The 15,955-nt window shown below is 44.5% G+C and overlaps 1 protein-coding gene across 2 annotated transcripts in view; it reads left to right on the top strand.

The window, feature by feature from the left end:
- The window catches only part of CECR2 (CECR2 histone acetyl-lysine reader), a 93,237-nt gene that overhangs the window by 48,483 nt on the left and 28,799 nt on the right, over positions 1–15,955 (top strand). The gene's annotated exons all lie outside the window — the stretch shown is intronic.

Below are 15,955 nucleotides of genomic sequence, written 5' to 3'. Positions count from 1 at the left end.
AACATCATTCTCTAGAGGACTGCCACAGGCACAGCAAAATGTGCTTCCAGTGATAGCAAAGGCTTGTTGCAGTGTGTTTTATTTGTTCTTCTGTGAATCATGGTTATAGCAAAGCATGATTGTGGGGACAAAGACAGCTTGGCAACACATGCAGTCACTTGGAAGCAATCCTGCTCCCTAAGATCCTCCTGTTGGGGAGAGGCTTAGGCTGGTGCATAGGCATAACATAGGTGCTTGCATTGAAAGCTCTATTTCTAATTAACTGATTATGTTCAACAAAATTTATATAGTTTATATGTATATATGTATGCCACTTCATTAAGTTCTCTTGAATTGCTGCATAGACATTCAGCATCAGTGTGTATCAGGACCTGAACCAGGCAGCTGCACTGCATTTACTGTCTCCAAATGCAATTGATGTGATGAGAAGATTGATTGTAAAGGGACTGCAGTCATATGTATCTTCTTCATCAAAATAGCCACAGAGCAATATAAACCTGCTTGTAAACATGCAGCAAGTTTATTTCTTCACACCAAAGCCATCACAAAGTAGTGGCTTAAGAGTTTTGCCCTCCTGAACCAGCTCACCCTTGCAACAGCAGATTTGTCTTTGATAAAATTCATAAATTCTGCGTTGTGAGGTTCTTTCTCTTCAGATCTAAGAATGTCCAGTTAGTGATTGTGCTGTGTAATTGCCTCCCCTTTTGCAGCTCCTTTAACTGAGAAAATTCAGGGATGAACCATGGGTGAGTTGAGGCACTGGCAAGTTGTCTGTGTGTCTGGGGAAGGTCCCACATGTCTGTGGCAGCTGAGCAGGGTGTAGTTGTTCAGCACTGACTGTAGCTCCAGGCTGGTGCCGCTGTTAAGTACAGCTCTGGGTATCTCTGAGATGCAAAACCTGCAAGGAGGTGATGCTGAGGCAGAGGGAAGGGCTGGTAAGCCTAGGATGGCTCTGTGCAGCCTGGTTAGGTGCACAGGCAGGTACCTGAGGAGCTGTGTGTTTCTCCCTACACCAGAGGTGCCCCAGGAAACACAGGAGTGTGAAGCCACGTGGGGAAGCTGTGAGAACTTACACCTCAGCCAGGCAGTTGTGCCGGGGAAAGCGTGAGGTGCCTGAAGGAGAAGCCATTCCTGCAGAAAAGGATTACCTCGTGGGCATGGGGATAACCAGGAAAGGAATTTCTGCAGAGGAGGTGGGGAAGAGAGCACAACGGCAGCAGTGCGGTGGGAATGGCTTAAGGAATGTTTTAGGAAAATTGCCTGGAGCTGGTGGGGTATTAGAGAGGTGAGCTCTGAACACTGCAGGGGAGGCAGTGGAGGCTACCTGGAAAGGTGCTGTATGCAGAGGGATGTCATGAAGGAAGAAGTATTAACATGTAGTCTAAATATGAAAATCTGTAGATAAATAACAGTGATGGCTTGGATACATTTCTCAGAAACAAACTTGCCACACTGTTTCACACTTAAAACCAGCTGTGGAATATTCATTCAAAAGGCTAAAATTCTCCATGTTCCTTACATGTTTCCTTCCAACACTTTTTTTCCCCTCTAACCCGAGGCATAGGTCTTAGCTGATGCACAGCTTCCCTGCTGTACCTTGTTTTTCCCCAGTTAGTGGTAAGGAGCTGAGCCTGTAATTGATTTTTTGAGTGCTCAGCAGACAAAGACACACAAATATAAGAGGCAGAATTTGTGTGGAGTTTAGACCTGGCTTTTCACAGTGACTTAGGACTCCATACCTTTCTGTTGCAGACTGATAAGAGGTATCTGTCCTGAGTGGGAAAAATCAGTGTCCCAGATCATCCTGGCGGTGTTACTGCAGCATCCCTCCAGTCATTTGTGCCCTGCAACCTCGTGCTGAGGCTGTGAGCTCTTAACATCGAGCCTGTAAACTTTAGTTCCCTCTTGCACCTCAGAGAGGAAGGCAGGAGTTTGTTCTCATGCTTGTTCTTGGGCTGGGGCACTGCGGCTCAAGCTCAGGATGCTTCATAAAACCTCAGCGTTTGCCTATCTCTCTGAGGAGTTTTGAGGTTTAATTAGTTTTGTATCGGGTCTTACATCTTTGATGGCCAAAATGTTATCTGCCTCTGCTTTCTCACAGTCTGTCTGCGAGCAGCTTGCAGTTCTTGTCACATCTGTTTTGACGGCGTGCAGGACCGGGCTGTCTGGCTTTAATCATGCATCATAGAGGGGTATAAAACTGTCACATACCTTTGCTAATTATAATGTGCTCTCAAGTAATTTTGGAAGTGGCTGAGAGTCCTTCTAATGCCCAATTTAACATGCTCTGGTTTGATTTGCTTTTTATTCTTTGGGAAAAAAAAGGAAGAGATTAATACTTTTGTGGGGTTCTATGATCCTTGGTTTTGAAGTAGAGCAACTTTGCCTTGGTTTTGATATTATTTATGACAGACTTTTTTTTTTTAAATCACATACAAGAGAGACTCCTTTTTACTCTGCTTGGTGGCTAAGGAGTGTTGAATGTCTGGTAACATAAGACTTCCTTTGAGTTATGGATATCTGTGTTTAACTACTAGAGACTACTTAATGGGATGCTACGTGATCTTCTCCAAACTCTTTTTTGTCATAGCTGTTAGGAATACTCCATCGACCTGGTTCTTACTGTGTTAAATTCTGTAGAAGGACAGAACAAACTCCAGTTGCCTGCATTTCTGCATCTTTAGCAATGACCCTGTATCTGTCCTTGCCTGGCACTGGGTGGTTTGAGCTCTTGGCCAGGACAGTTTTCCCGTTGCTCTCCTCTTTTTACTCTGAGCCAAAATATTTCTGCGTCATGATCTGCAGCTTTTGTTGTTTTATAAATACCCCTCATAGTATCCATATACCATCTGTACCATCTGTATCTAACTACTATGGGTGCAATAGGTATCTAAGGCATGGTTTGGTTTGATGCCAGAGAGATTTGCCCACAGGTTTTTCCTGCTCCCAGCTTTTTTGCACAGCTCTTAAAATGTCTATATTTTCTTTTAATTGCTTCAAAAGGCAAATGCTTGGAAAGTAGGGAGGGAGAAAGCTCTTTTTCAAATTTGGGGGTTATAAAAAAAAATAAATAAAAATTAAGCAGTTTGAAAAAATCCTGGTGCTTGCTTCAGATTCTCTCTGATATAAATTGGGTAGCTGTGTAGTCCCTAGGGGCTGCCACTTTAATTCCAGCAGGAAATGTGACTTGATGACTTGTATGAAGACAGGAAGATCAGAGCTTCAGCTAACGGCAGCGGCCGCAGCAGGAGCCTTCTGCAGCTGTTTTTAAGTAAGAAGTGATGGTGTGACATGGATGTGTACACTCTACTAAAATATTCCAGAAAAGCTCCCGCTGTTCAGCTTTTCTTTGGGTGAAACTCATTCTTCAATGTTCTGTTATTGCACTTTTGCTGTTTTTCTAATGTGATGGCATAAAAAGTTTCAATAACTTTATCATAATTCTTATCAGGAGGCGTTTTACATGCTGCTACTTTGTCTCAGAAAACATCTTAGCTGCTTTTTCTTATGTTTCTTTTTTTTCAACATGCACGAAGGCCAGAATGTGAGGAGGAAGAAAAACAATATCTCCTGCTTTTTTTTCCTATACCCCATGAGATTCTTTTCTTTTTTTACACCTCAGGAGATTGGTCCACCACTGTAGCTGAAAACTCTCTAATTGACTTCTGTGGCACCAGAGGGGATTTGCTTCCTTAGGAACCTCAATTGGTTTTTTCTTGTTATTTCTTCCCTAATGCACTGGAATTTTTTTCTTCCCAAGTGGATCCCTGGTTTTGCACCTTAAGCTTTTCTGGGATCTATAAACTATCCTTGGAGTCTTTGGCTTGTAGTTTGCACCTGGGTTGTTCTAATAGGGATAATAAGAGGATATTCCTTAACTCCTCTTCCCTTCCCCACAATTGTCTTAATTATTTGTTTCCTATCCTTAGTGGTGGCATTGAGAAACACTCCCAGTATGGCATCTGAAGGGCTGTGCTTCCTACTTGTGTAGTTGCCAATCAAGAATATTGTGTCTGTTCTGTGTATTTTCTAAAACTCATTCTGTAATCACTTACCTGAGCTTTCATCAGAAAGAGAGAGAGAGAATCTGAAATCTTGTAACCCACCAAGGCACAATATGTGTTTCTGAGGATTGTGGATCTCTGAGTATTTTGCTTCTTCCTTCTGCTTTGTCACTTTTGTCCGTCCTTGTCCTTTATTCTGTGTGGACTGTGTCCTTACAGGCTACTTCAGGGGTTACCCCAGACCTCATATTTTAGTAAAAGAGACCTCAGTAAAATGCTTACCATCTTGAAATCACCCTTCTGCATGTGCCTACATGAGCTGTGTCCTTCCAGAACTGCTGTTTGTCAGTCTGGTCTAGGGGATAAAGTGGCAGATCAACAGGAATAGCTGGCAAAGCAGTGCCAAGATTTCAGCCTCATGGATAATGTGGTGAACTGGGCTGTGGGAATAGCTAAGCCAAGGCACTAAGGCTGCTCAGAATGAATTCACCACTTCAGTCCATGCCATAACCCCTGGGACAGCCAGCCTAAGTGCAGTCCCAGCAGAACTGGTGCCCACCACCCTTGGAAAAGGTATTTAACAGCTGGCTCTTGCTGTTTTGCCAGTGACCTTGGTTATAACAACTGCTTCCACAGCCCAGCCACAAAGCACCTCACTGACTCAGAATCATATTCATGAATGCCAAGTGAATATCAACAAGATCAGCATTATTTACAGTCTGACTTTTAGCAAGTGCTGCCTTGCATACATCGTGGATATTGGTGGATGGCTCTGGAATCAACCTGGTATCATCAGCACAGGAGATACCGTGAGGGGGCAAGGGAGATGGAGTGGCTGCACTGCTCATCTTGAATCTAATTTTAATATTTATTATAATAATAGCCAAGCCATGCAAGGTGAGCCTTTTAAAGGGTAAAAAGTGAAAATGAAGCAGCTGGCAGGTGTTGGGAAAGGCAGGATGAGATTACAGCAGTAAAATAACACGGTCATTCAGAGATTAATGAGAAGCACAGTGGAATAAAATTATAGAGTTGAAATATAACTAAAGCTAAGTAAATGTCTTTGATTCTCAGATGGATAAAATGAATCTTTAGAGAAGAGTTTGAAGAAAAGTTGGTAGCATGTTCTGGAAGTGCTATTCCATAGATGTGGTGGAGAATAAGGACTGAAAACGGTGGAAGCAGAAGAGGAAAAGCTGTGCTGTTATTGTCAGGGCAGATGGATGAGAGACAAACAGATTGGATTGCTGGGGAGAGGGAGTTATGCAAAACATTGACAGGGAGGAATAGGTGGCTAAACTTCAAAGGAGGAATAGAGAACAGCCAGTGAAGGGTCTTGAAGACTGCAGTGATGTCATCATGCCAATGTCAGAGCATGAAGTATGAAAGGGACAGCTGTATTTATAAGTTCTTGATGTTGCAACCCAAGTACTCTGGAGAGGAGGAAGAAAGCAATGATGAAAAAAGAAACTGAGAAGGCAAGTGAAAATATCTTCTCCTTTCAAGGAAGAAGACAAAGATTTGTGGAGAGAGACAGATGGGGTGTGGAAGTTTGCCCAATGTGAAACCTTTGCCCTCACTTCTGAGAATTGCAGAGATGCTCCAAAACACTGGTGCAGAATTTTTGCTCCAGCACAGTTGGTTTCACAGGCCACTTCCCAGCACCTCATACAAGTTCACAAACCAGTGTTTAGTCCAAGGGTGAATATTAGAGAAGTTCTGAAGTTATTTTTTTGGAGCCTTTTAGCCTCAGTGGTCTTGACAAACAGCTGGAATGCTGCTGGCCAGCTGCTAGGCCACTATGATAATGTGGTGTGTCATGACAGTCTCTGTTTTAAGCCACCTATGCTTTCATTTTTTATCCTATTTTACCTTCCAGCCTTCCTCAGTTTCTTCCTGGCTCAACCAGTGTAGTGGTTTAAGTTTTAGAGAAAAGCAGATGAAAGACCTGTTCAGAAACAAATCCCAAAAGGGACTTCTTTAGGTTGTATTTATCTGTAAAAACTTGGATTTATGCATGGTCTCCAGGAACTTATAATGTGTGGGGCTGGTTCAAAGAAATGAATTTGCTAAGCTTATTTGCTTCAAGGCAACGCCACGCTAGGTATTTTGTGCCTCACAGGGGACTCTTTTCTCTGACATTAAATGTATTTTTCTGTGAGCAGCAAAGCACAGAAGGGCTTGTTTCATATGGATTTGTGCTGTAATACACGCATGTGTCCTATTTCCCCATCATCATCAAGACAATAACTCCAGCTTCTTCCCCACAGTGCTCATCATTGCTGTAATACCCTAAGGTCCTCTCTACAGCCCCTAAACAATCAGAAGTGCTTATGGCACAGCAATACTGTTGTCTTTCCTTGTGGCTATGAATTGGGAGCATGCTTTCTGTTGATGGGCACTAGGAATGAACAATGCAGCATTAAGCTGGCTTCACTTGTTCTTCAAGGATCCAGGAATGAATAGTAAGTAATGATCCTCTTCCAGTCTGAATGCAGAGCACTGGTAAGCCCCATTCCTATTTGCTCCTTCAGAATATAGGAGATGTATTTGGGTCTTTTGTAAGTTAATCAGCTCCAGCTCCCAAGGGTTGATCTGCTTCTCCTCAAAAAGAATCAGATAACAGTAGTAGAAAGAAAGAAGCTTGTGGATTAAAATTGGCAAGTACATATTGAAGTCTGGCTAGCTGCAGGTGAAGGTCATTGATGGGAGAAGTGAAATTTCATCACAGAGAAACCAAAGCATTTGCTGTTCAATCACAAGGTGAAAGTTGGGCTGTAGGCACATTTCTTTATGCTGGAACATCCGGAAGGCTGTGCTCATCCCTCCTGAGACAGAGACTGCTATGGCTTGATGCTCATTTTGTCATGTCCCGAGTGGCTTCTTGTTGGGGCATTCCTTGTGTGGTTGTGGTCGAGATCATACAGAATAGGGCACTGAACAAGGAGGAAAATTCCGTGCTTTAAAAGTCAAAGTGCACCTGAAGCAGTGTGAGGCAAGAGCAGGGAGTGCAGCAGCCATTCTCACACTTCATTTGTCTGTGTGGCCATCAGCATCCCTCCCTGCACTTTTGCAGGTCACATCAGGATGTGCTGGCTGTGTACCCATCCTGCAGGAGCTGAAGTTTCACTCAGCAGAGCTCTTCAAATCCAGGTTACCTTGCAGTAACCAGGAGCCTGCATCTTGCCAGGCCTCTCACCCTTCACCAGTGTTACCCAAATCCCCCCAGTCTTCCCCAAAGGAACTTGTTCATTCCTTTTTTTTTTTCTTTTTTTTAATCAAACAACCTGTAACTGGTCCTTGGGTTAGTTAATAGTTCTAACACTGATTCTTTTTGTTTTCTGTTTTGATCCCTCAAGAGATTGCCTTTTGTTATTCAAAGCCGAAGGTACTTGACACAGAAGCAATGCAGAAGCCCCCGGGCTTCAAAAGCTGTCCTGGCTGTGTGATCGTTATGCCCATGAGCAATTCCCATCCTCGGTGTCTGATAAGCCTTGGGGAAGAAATGGGAAGAGAAAAGAATGCAGCACTCTGAATTCCTGCGGGGTGCTGGGAGGCATCCATCTGTGGGGACTGAGGATGTTCACCTGCTGATCAGGGCCTTTCAGAGTCTGCATTTCAGCATTTCACACTGCCAAGGGACACTCCTGCCTTTGACTTTCCTTACAAGGCTGACAAAAATCTGCCTTCCTGTCTCTCTGAATTCATTGCTTAATGCAAGCCATTTTCCTGGCCTTCCCCAGCCAAGATCAGTGTCATCACATGGCAAGAGATGACCAAAGCTTAGACATCTCCCTTGTGTATTCTTGCAGAATCAAGTGACAATCAACAGCAAAGTTTTTTAGGTGTAATTGGCATTTTCGTTTCTATTGTTAATTTATCATAGGTGATGGTGTGGGATAACCTCTTTCCTTGGTCCTTTGCACCTCAGACATTATCTGTGATGGCATCAGCACTGGTACCACCCTGATCTAGTACCTGCTGTGCCTCCCTTGCTGGGTAAAGCTTTGGAAACTGATTTTGCCTCTTTTTTGGGCTCCCTTGGCTCAACAGATTGATTCCTCAAGGCAGGAAAAGAGTAGTTGACCCTTCTGGGGACACTCAGCTTGTCTCCTCTCTGACTGCTGAACTGTTCAGTGCAATCTCCACTAAAGAAGCAGAAACCTCTTACCTCTGGACAGAGTCTGAAGTCTTCTTCCCATTCAGACAGGCAGGATATCTGACTAACCATCTCACCAGGAATTTTCTGGAAGTTCCTGTATCTTTCCAGATGCACTGTATTTTAGAATTTCAGTTACATCTCAAGGAACTGAGGTCTCCATTTGCAAGCCTTCCTCCATGCTGGAGCTGTAGTGCAAGTTTCAACATGATGGTAGGTAAGAAAATGCATGTCAGTGACTGATTGCAGAGCTGGTTTCCTCTTGGACTTTAAAGCTACCCTTGCTGCTTTCATGGGCTGTGTATCACATTGAATGCAACTGATTTGTTACTGCAGCCTTTGACTAATGGCTTCAGGGTAGTACCCTAAAGGAAAAATAGAATAAACTGTGAAGTACAAAGTATCTGTGGGGTTAGTGTGTCAGCAAAGCTGGGCAGGTGTGTTTAAACACACCTTTGGTGTGAATGTGGTCACCCTGAGTCAAAAACAACAATGCCCATACAAAATAGCATCATCACTCTTAATTTATTGTATTTATGCAGATCTAATTAAGGGACAAAACTGTCTCAAATTGTCTCTTCTTTCTTTTCATTCAAGGTAAGTAATCCTTTCTCTTTATCTAATGCTACATTAATTCATGTTTTCACAAATACATATAGCAATACTGTTTGCTCAACATAGTGATGTTTCAGGATCTTTTAGCAGAATGATTTTCCCCCTGTTTTAATCCAGTTATCCAACTCATTGATTTGTCATTATCAGTTTTCACTCAAATTGCAGCATCAATAGTGGGGGATGGAGATCCTGCTGCTCTGTCCAAAACCCTGCATGTATTGTGAGCACAAGTCATCCCTTGATGGAGATTGTGCAGAGACTGAGTTTGAAGGAGGGGTTGAGCTAGCATTGAAAGACAAATAGGCAGTCATCACAATTTAAGTTTTATTTTAATCTCATTAATATTCCCTGAATCCCTCTGGGCACTGTATTTATCCTCCTGCTTATCCCCTTTACCCCCAGGACTTTCTCTTCCTGTGGCACCAAGCACCTTCACCTGTTTGGGATGTTTCTGGCTGCTCTGGTTTCACTGATATTCATATTCCTATTTCTTCCTTTCCTTAATCAAACAACAAAACCACACAAGCAGCTCTTGCTCCTACCTAAAAATCATACTCAGTCCCCTGCACCCAGCATGCATCTAGTTAACCATATGTGTCTTCCTCATCCTCCAAGAGCTGCATAATCCACCAGGCTTGGCAAACCCAACCCCTTTTCCCTCCAATGTGTCACATCTTCACACCAATCGCTTTCTTTGCCTGGCTTACTTGGCCACGTAGGCTGCTGGTCTCTTGGGATGGAGAGATGGATGCTGGGCATCTGCTCCCTCCTTCCTCATGCTGTGCTGGGGAGGGTGAGGGAGAAAACAGCCAGGCAGATAAGGGCAGTGAGGAGCAGCTGGGCAGAGGTGAAAGAAGGGCCATCAGTGCCTTCAGGTTGTGTTTCCTTCACCTAAAATTACTTTCACCTTCTCACACGGAAGGAGAAACAACAATATGCCTCTTTGTTGCCTCCCTGCACTCTGAGGTGTTAGAGGCAGGGCCACAGCATGAAAACTCATGGCCCCTCCTGCTGATCCTGCGGGTGGAGATGGAAATAGAGCAGCCCTGGCTCACAGAAGGGTGTTTGGAGCTCCTGCGAGCAGGGAGACAGAATATGACAGGACAGTTCAAAGTAACAGGTATGTGTGATTTCTCCTGCCAGTGCTGCCTTTCTCTCGCACAGCCCAATTAACAGGGGTCACAGAGCACTGATTAGCTGCCTTGGCGTTTTGTGAACATAAAGCAGTGAAAAATCCAGGGTGAATGGGGGAAAAAAGATCAAATAGGCACTTATCTCAGCACTCCTGCCTGTCCCCGGCATTTGCCAGTCTAAGGAAAGAGCCTTTCCAGAAGAGCCCAATGCAGGACAGTGCTGTATCTGTGCTGATATCTCTGCTGCTTTTCTGCCTTTTCTCAGCAAAATAACAAACAAGGCACCCCCAGCAGCTGTGTCGTGGTAGGGCTGTTGCTAGATAAGAGCGAAATCACTGGAGAAATGTGGGCCACAGGCAGCTGGGGAAGATCAGAGCCCTTTGTGTGCCCTTTTGCCACACTGGTGTGTGAGATGACTTCAGTTCCTCCTTAGAGAGAGTGGACTTGCTGCCTCCTGTCTTTGTGTGAAGGAAAAAGGGTGGAAGGCAGGACATTTCAGCTCAGGGGAGCTAAAAGGGCATCTCCATCTAGTTCAAGACTTGCTGAGTGTGATCTAGTAATGCAAAGGAGCCCAAGCCAGAAACTTCCATGGTTGCTCAGGCTGGGGTGAAGAGTCTGGACAAGCAGACCTGGAATGTTGCTGAAGGGTGGGCAGCCGTGGTGACCTCATGCCTTCTCCTCTCTTCCCTCATACTCCCCTTTATTTTGGGGTAGCAAAGCAAAGCTCCCACTTGAGCTGTCATAGCCAGGTTAAGTGGCTGCACTTGCCTCTGTCACGCCAACACATGCTCCTGTGGTGTGATCCCTTATTAGACCAGACAGCCACATCAGCTCTCCGTTCTCCTTGCCTCCCTGGAGACACTGCCTCGCTCCATAGCTGTTCCTATTCTGCTTCTCTGTGGGATGCAGCATGTCTGCCAGCTCCCCTCCAGCTTCCCTGGGTTTTATTGCATGGAAGATTGCTCAGGGTGAGATGGAGGAATACAAGGAGTAGGAGTGTTCTTAGCTGCAGACAGACACAGGTTTTCTTAGCTGATTTTCCTCCCTCTCCTAAAGACAAACACTTTGAGTTCAGATGGGAAGTCTGCAGCATCCAACCATTTAATTAGATTTCTTTAGCAGGACTGTGTAGCCCTTCTGCTGGGGAACCTCCTGTCCTAACTTGGTGTTTCCATGTTGGAGGAAAGGTCCAGAACCCTGATGTCTTCTCTGAGTGTCGCTTCAGCTTTTTCCTGGGGTGGTGTCTGCCACATTTGAGTTCTGGAAGCAAGTTATGGGATAGACAAATCCTTTTGTTCACAGCCACTAGTAGGCCAGCAGGTTTTTTCCAGGCATGATTCAAAACAGGCACTAAAAAGCAGGATGTACCTGGGTGTTTGTTTCCTTCATCACAGGAGCTCCACCAGGGTTGGACCTTGCTGAGGTCTGTCACAAGTGTAGTGTGACCAGGAGTCACTGCTCACTCTGGACTGTCCTTGGCTGGCATTTTTGAAGTCTGTCCCCATCAGTAGTGCAATCAGTGCCACTGCTAAAGGTGGCTGTTAAAGCTTAAGGTGAATTCCTGGATCTCCACCTTCTTGGTCATTTTACTCTGCTGCTGTGAAGTGTTTTGTGGACAGACCCTTCAGGGTGCTCATTGCCCTTGAACCTCTGGTGATTTGGTCATCTTGTGGTCTGAGGAATACCTGCTCCCCGCTGGCTTTCATGCCTTCTGAGCCAGGTGCACACACAGGGCTTGGAAGGACACCTCTCCAGCCCTGATCTCCCCGTGAAGGATGGGCTAATGTCTTTTTTCCCCCTGCATCATACTTGACTTAGTTTCTCAGCAGGGTAAATTGAAGGTGAAGTACAGGCTGGTCCCTAAAGCTTCCTCCCCCACCTCAGATAAGAAAGCTCATTAATACAGTAAAAAAAAGGTCTCCATTGTTACATGAGAGCTCAAGGTCAGGCTGGTAGTAGTAACTCATATTGCTTCTAAGGTCAGCCTAAGCTTTCTCTTTCTGACAAGCCACGATAGATTGATCATGGGGGCCCTTACATTATTTTTTTCCTTCTGAAATAGGCTTTGCTTCTCCTGACCCTGTTAATGATGTTTGACTGAGGTCATCCCAGCAAACCCTGAATCCTTCCCATTACCTTCCAGAGGGCTTGCCTTTGTGCCAAAGCATTGTATGCTTGTTAAGAATTAAGCTTTCCTGATCTCTGCTGCAGCGAAGAAGCTGTCTTCATTGGAGAGGCGAGAAATATCTTGAATGCCATCTGTCAGTTAATGCTCTCATTAACACCTGAGTGACTCCCAACACCAAGCTGGTGCCTTTTTGCCAATTCAGAACTTAAAAGGTGCCAGCCCATAAGGTGAAACATCTTCAGTCCATAAAATTAATTCCATTATAAAACGTCTGTTCTGATAAGACCTAGATTTTTATTGTTGTTTCTTTTAACTGGAGAGATCACAGAGGCAAACCCAGTTCTCTTGTGTGCTGTGAATTAGATGCCCAAGAAGTCTTTTTTCATTTAGTACTGAGAACCTCCTAAAAGCAACACTTGTGCTTGGTGGATGAATGTATCCAAGGCTTTTTCAGCTTTTAAAGCCTTTACCAGACAGAAGTATCACCTCTATTATTTCCCTTACTGGCTAGCTCTGTAATAGGAGCTGTGAGAGTAATTACATTCACGTTTAAATGGTCTTTGGTAGAAAGGCTGAGCTCTCCCAGTCTTGTTTTCCATGTTCCTCCCACATGCAACTCTTGGGCAATAGGTGGAAGAGGTCTATTGTTGTTCCTGCTCTCTGTCATCCTCTGGTTTTGTCAGGGTTCTTGGTTTTAATCTCAAGAACAATATACTGTCTGGGATTAGATGCAGGTCAGGCTTGCCTTTTTCCCAGCAGTTCAGCTGAGGAGCATTCCAGTATTTACTCTTCCATTGCATTTTGTAAATTAAATGAAACAAGAGACTTAAAACACTGTCAGCATGATAGATATTCTAGCTAGTGGGTCCAGGCAATTATTTGGCACCTGAACTTTCAGAAGGCTTACTTGTGTGTGCCAGCAGTGTCCAAGCATCTTTGGTAAATTTTTGTCTCTGATATTTCAACTCCTTACCCTAATGTTTCCTTTAATCCAATATGTATTCCCATAGGACTGAAGATTTTGTGAGGGGTGGGTTTTAGGGGCTTCTTTTAGAGATGTGTGTGGGAGGAGTGCTTGTAAAAAAATTGGCAGCAGTAGACCAGATAGGGCAATGTGCTGTGACAGTAATTCCACACTTGGGCCATGGCATCCTGCCTGCGGGAAGCACAGATTGACACAGGGACTCTCTCACTGAATCACTGTTTGGTTTAGCTTTTGTTTGTTTGGCTTGATTTTGTTTACAGTTTTCCAGCCAAGATTTGATTTACTTTGGAGTCTTTAAAACTAAAAGCACAAGTGACTCCGCTTCCTTTGAGCATGAGGATAAAAAAGAAATAAGCATGTGTGTCTGTACACATAATTCCAGCCCTAATTTGCTCAGAAGGAATTTCATGTTGAGTTTGCTCCTATAGGGTCCCTGTGGGGCTGGAGTTTCTAGGTGCAGCTGTTCCCTCCCAGGTGTGCACACCAGAAGCTCCAACCAAATTTTTCCCTATATTCTGTCAACTCTGTGAAATTGTCATCCTCTCTTCCAGAGATCTCCAAAGGAGCCCCTTTAGGAAGCCGGGCAGGGTGAGGAGCACACTGGCCAAGCTTTTTTTCTGACAGCAGAGCATGACCCCACGCCTTCCAAGCCTGGGCGATGGGCAGGGTGCCTCTCCTGCGAGCAGGGAAAGCACTGGGATCGCCAGGCAGGGGGAGGAGTGCTGAGCTCCCCTCTCGTGGAGCACAGAGAAACCTCCCCGTTTGGAGGCAGCCGGGCAGCAGATGGCCGGGCTGAGCTGTCAGGGGTGGATCATTTCTCTGGCTGCTCTGGGCGCTGATACCCATGCTGGAGAGGAGCCCCTCCCTCAACTTGCTCCATCTTCTTTATGCCCTGATTTTTTTGCAGCTGCTGCTAAAGATCACAGGCAACTTGAGCTGCAGTCTCAGTGGTACTCTTGTGGATTGCCTGACGCTGTTCCTCCCCTTTGACACGGATGTGCTGGGTCGTGTCCTTCCCTGTGCCCCAGATTTCCTTTTGTATATGCAACATACGATTAAAACTTTCAACCACGCTTGCAATTCAGCTTTGACCTCCTTTCTAATCTTTGCAAAAAAAGATAGGGACCTCTGACAACAGCCCTGTGGTTTCAGAGCGTAGCCAGGGGTAAGACTAAGAATTGCACTGGGCTCTCTAAAAATCATCTGTATCCATGTGGGATGTACCATGTAGATGAGCAAATGCTATTCTGCCACTGCCCCACTGCAGCTATCCAAATTGCTTTGCTCACTGAGGGGCAACTGCAAAGGGATGTTTTGACAAGTGAGGGAAACTGTATCTCAATTTTATGAAATATTAATGGTGCTGGTCAAGTTGGCATTGGAGAAGTTTTATCATTTTAGAGTTCTTTGAGGTACCTTTTCTGATTGCAGTTGGTTTCTGCAATACTTTTCCTTGGTTAGTGAGCTGTATGGAAGCTGCTTGTGCTGTACATCAGGAAGTGGTTGAGCTGTGGTGAGAGTCGTGGCCCATGGTCTCACACTTCTTTTTGTAAATTGTTTCTAGGACTCCCAATCTACCTGAAAGCAAGAGGGTTGGTTTTCCTTTGGATATGTCCTCTGAGACAGAATGTGTCCATGTGCCAGTTCAACCTCCTTGGGAATGCTCCAGTTTGTAGAGAAAAGGACGTGACTGGCCTAATGCTGCCTCCACTGGTTGAGTGGTTTTGCATGTCTCAGTGATGCTGAGAACCTCTGGAGAAGAGATACATCTGTCTCCTCAGCTCAGTGATTTCCTTCCTGCCTCCTTCCCACTTACAAAAGGGTTTTTGGAGGTTCTCAGCTGCAGCAGAGGCTCTGTAGGACTTGGCATACCTGCAAGTGTATTGCTGTCCTACTAGTGAGCTTGAAAAAAGGGTATTTTACAGACTCTATCCAGGTTATTCCATTCCTAGATCCAGTCTGTCTGATTCTGGGGTTTGGATTTTGCAGGTAATTCTGAACAGTCAGTCCTGGGCATTTCTGCTTTGCACAGGGAAGAACCCCAAGGGCAGGGTTCTCACAGATTGCTGTGCTCCCTGCAGATTTTTTTTCTCCAAACCAAGAGAGCTTTCTCAGAAACTTTTTCAAAGGGAAATAATAGAGATGGGCTAAGTGAAACTAACTTTAGGTGTGGCAGATAAGCTGAAGACGAGCACCCTACATTTGTCTGGAGAAAAGAGGTCAGTTCCCATTAAGAGGGAAAATATAAATTGGGTAAGATTGAGAGTGATTGGGAATGCCTTGAGACATCTGTTTCCCATCTCTGGTTCTCATTTCTATCCTTATTCAAAGCGACAAATGCACAGTAGCTGTCTTTGAAAATTGATGGGGGTAGGAACTCAAAAGTACTCTTAAGAACAGAGCTTGTAATGCATTGAACACCGGGTGGATGGCGGAAATTTCTAGTGTTAGCCACTTATGTGAAAGTCAAACTAAAACCAAATTGGTTAAATCAACAGAGCCAATCCCTTGGGGGAAAGAGAGTTACATAGGCAAAGATTTCAAATGATCTTCTGGAATTAAACGGCTTCCTGGATCAGTTTTCTTTGAGAGCAGCCAAAATGATAGAGCAAGATAAGTGAACTCATGCAAGTGGTAAAAGGATCTGTCTGATCCATGCCTTCCTGCTTTTTTTTAGGTAGAAGAAAAATAGGAGCAGATAAAACCCTTTTACTTTTGTGGTTTTTTCCTGGCAATCCTTGTTATTCTCTAGTTATTCAGGATCCTAGGGAAACTGCTTTTTCAGTCAATTTTATTGGAAATAGCCAGAACCTCTGTATTTAATTTGATGAAATTATCTTCTGCCTTGAGCTCTGACAGAGTTGAAAAACTGATCTTGGGGGGGGCTGAAACTTAAATGCTGTCTGAGAGCTTACAACTATTTCTGTTCTG

Source organism: Lichenostomus cassidix, chromosome 1Ab (assembly GCF_008360975.1).
Source record: "Lichenostomus cassidix isolate B80296 chromosome 1Ab, HeHo_3.0, whole genome shotgun sequence".
Lineage (NCBI taxonomy): Eukaryota > Metazoa > Chordata > Aves > Passeriformes > Meliphagidae > Lichenostomus > Lichenostomus cassidix.
Note: the sequence above shows the minus strand (reverse complement) of the source record. Positions and strands in the feature narration are given on the sequence as shown.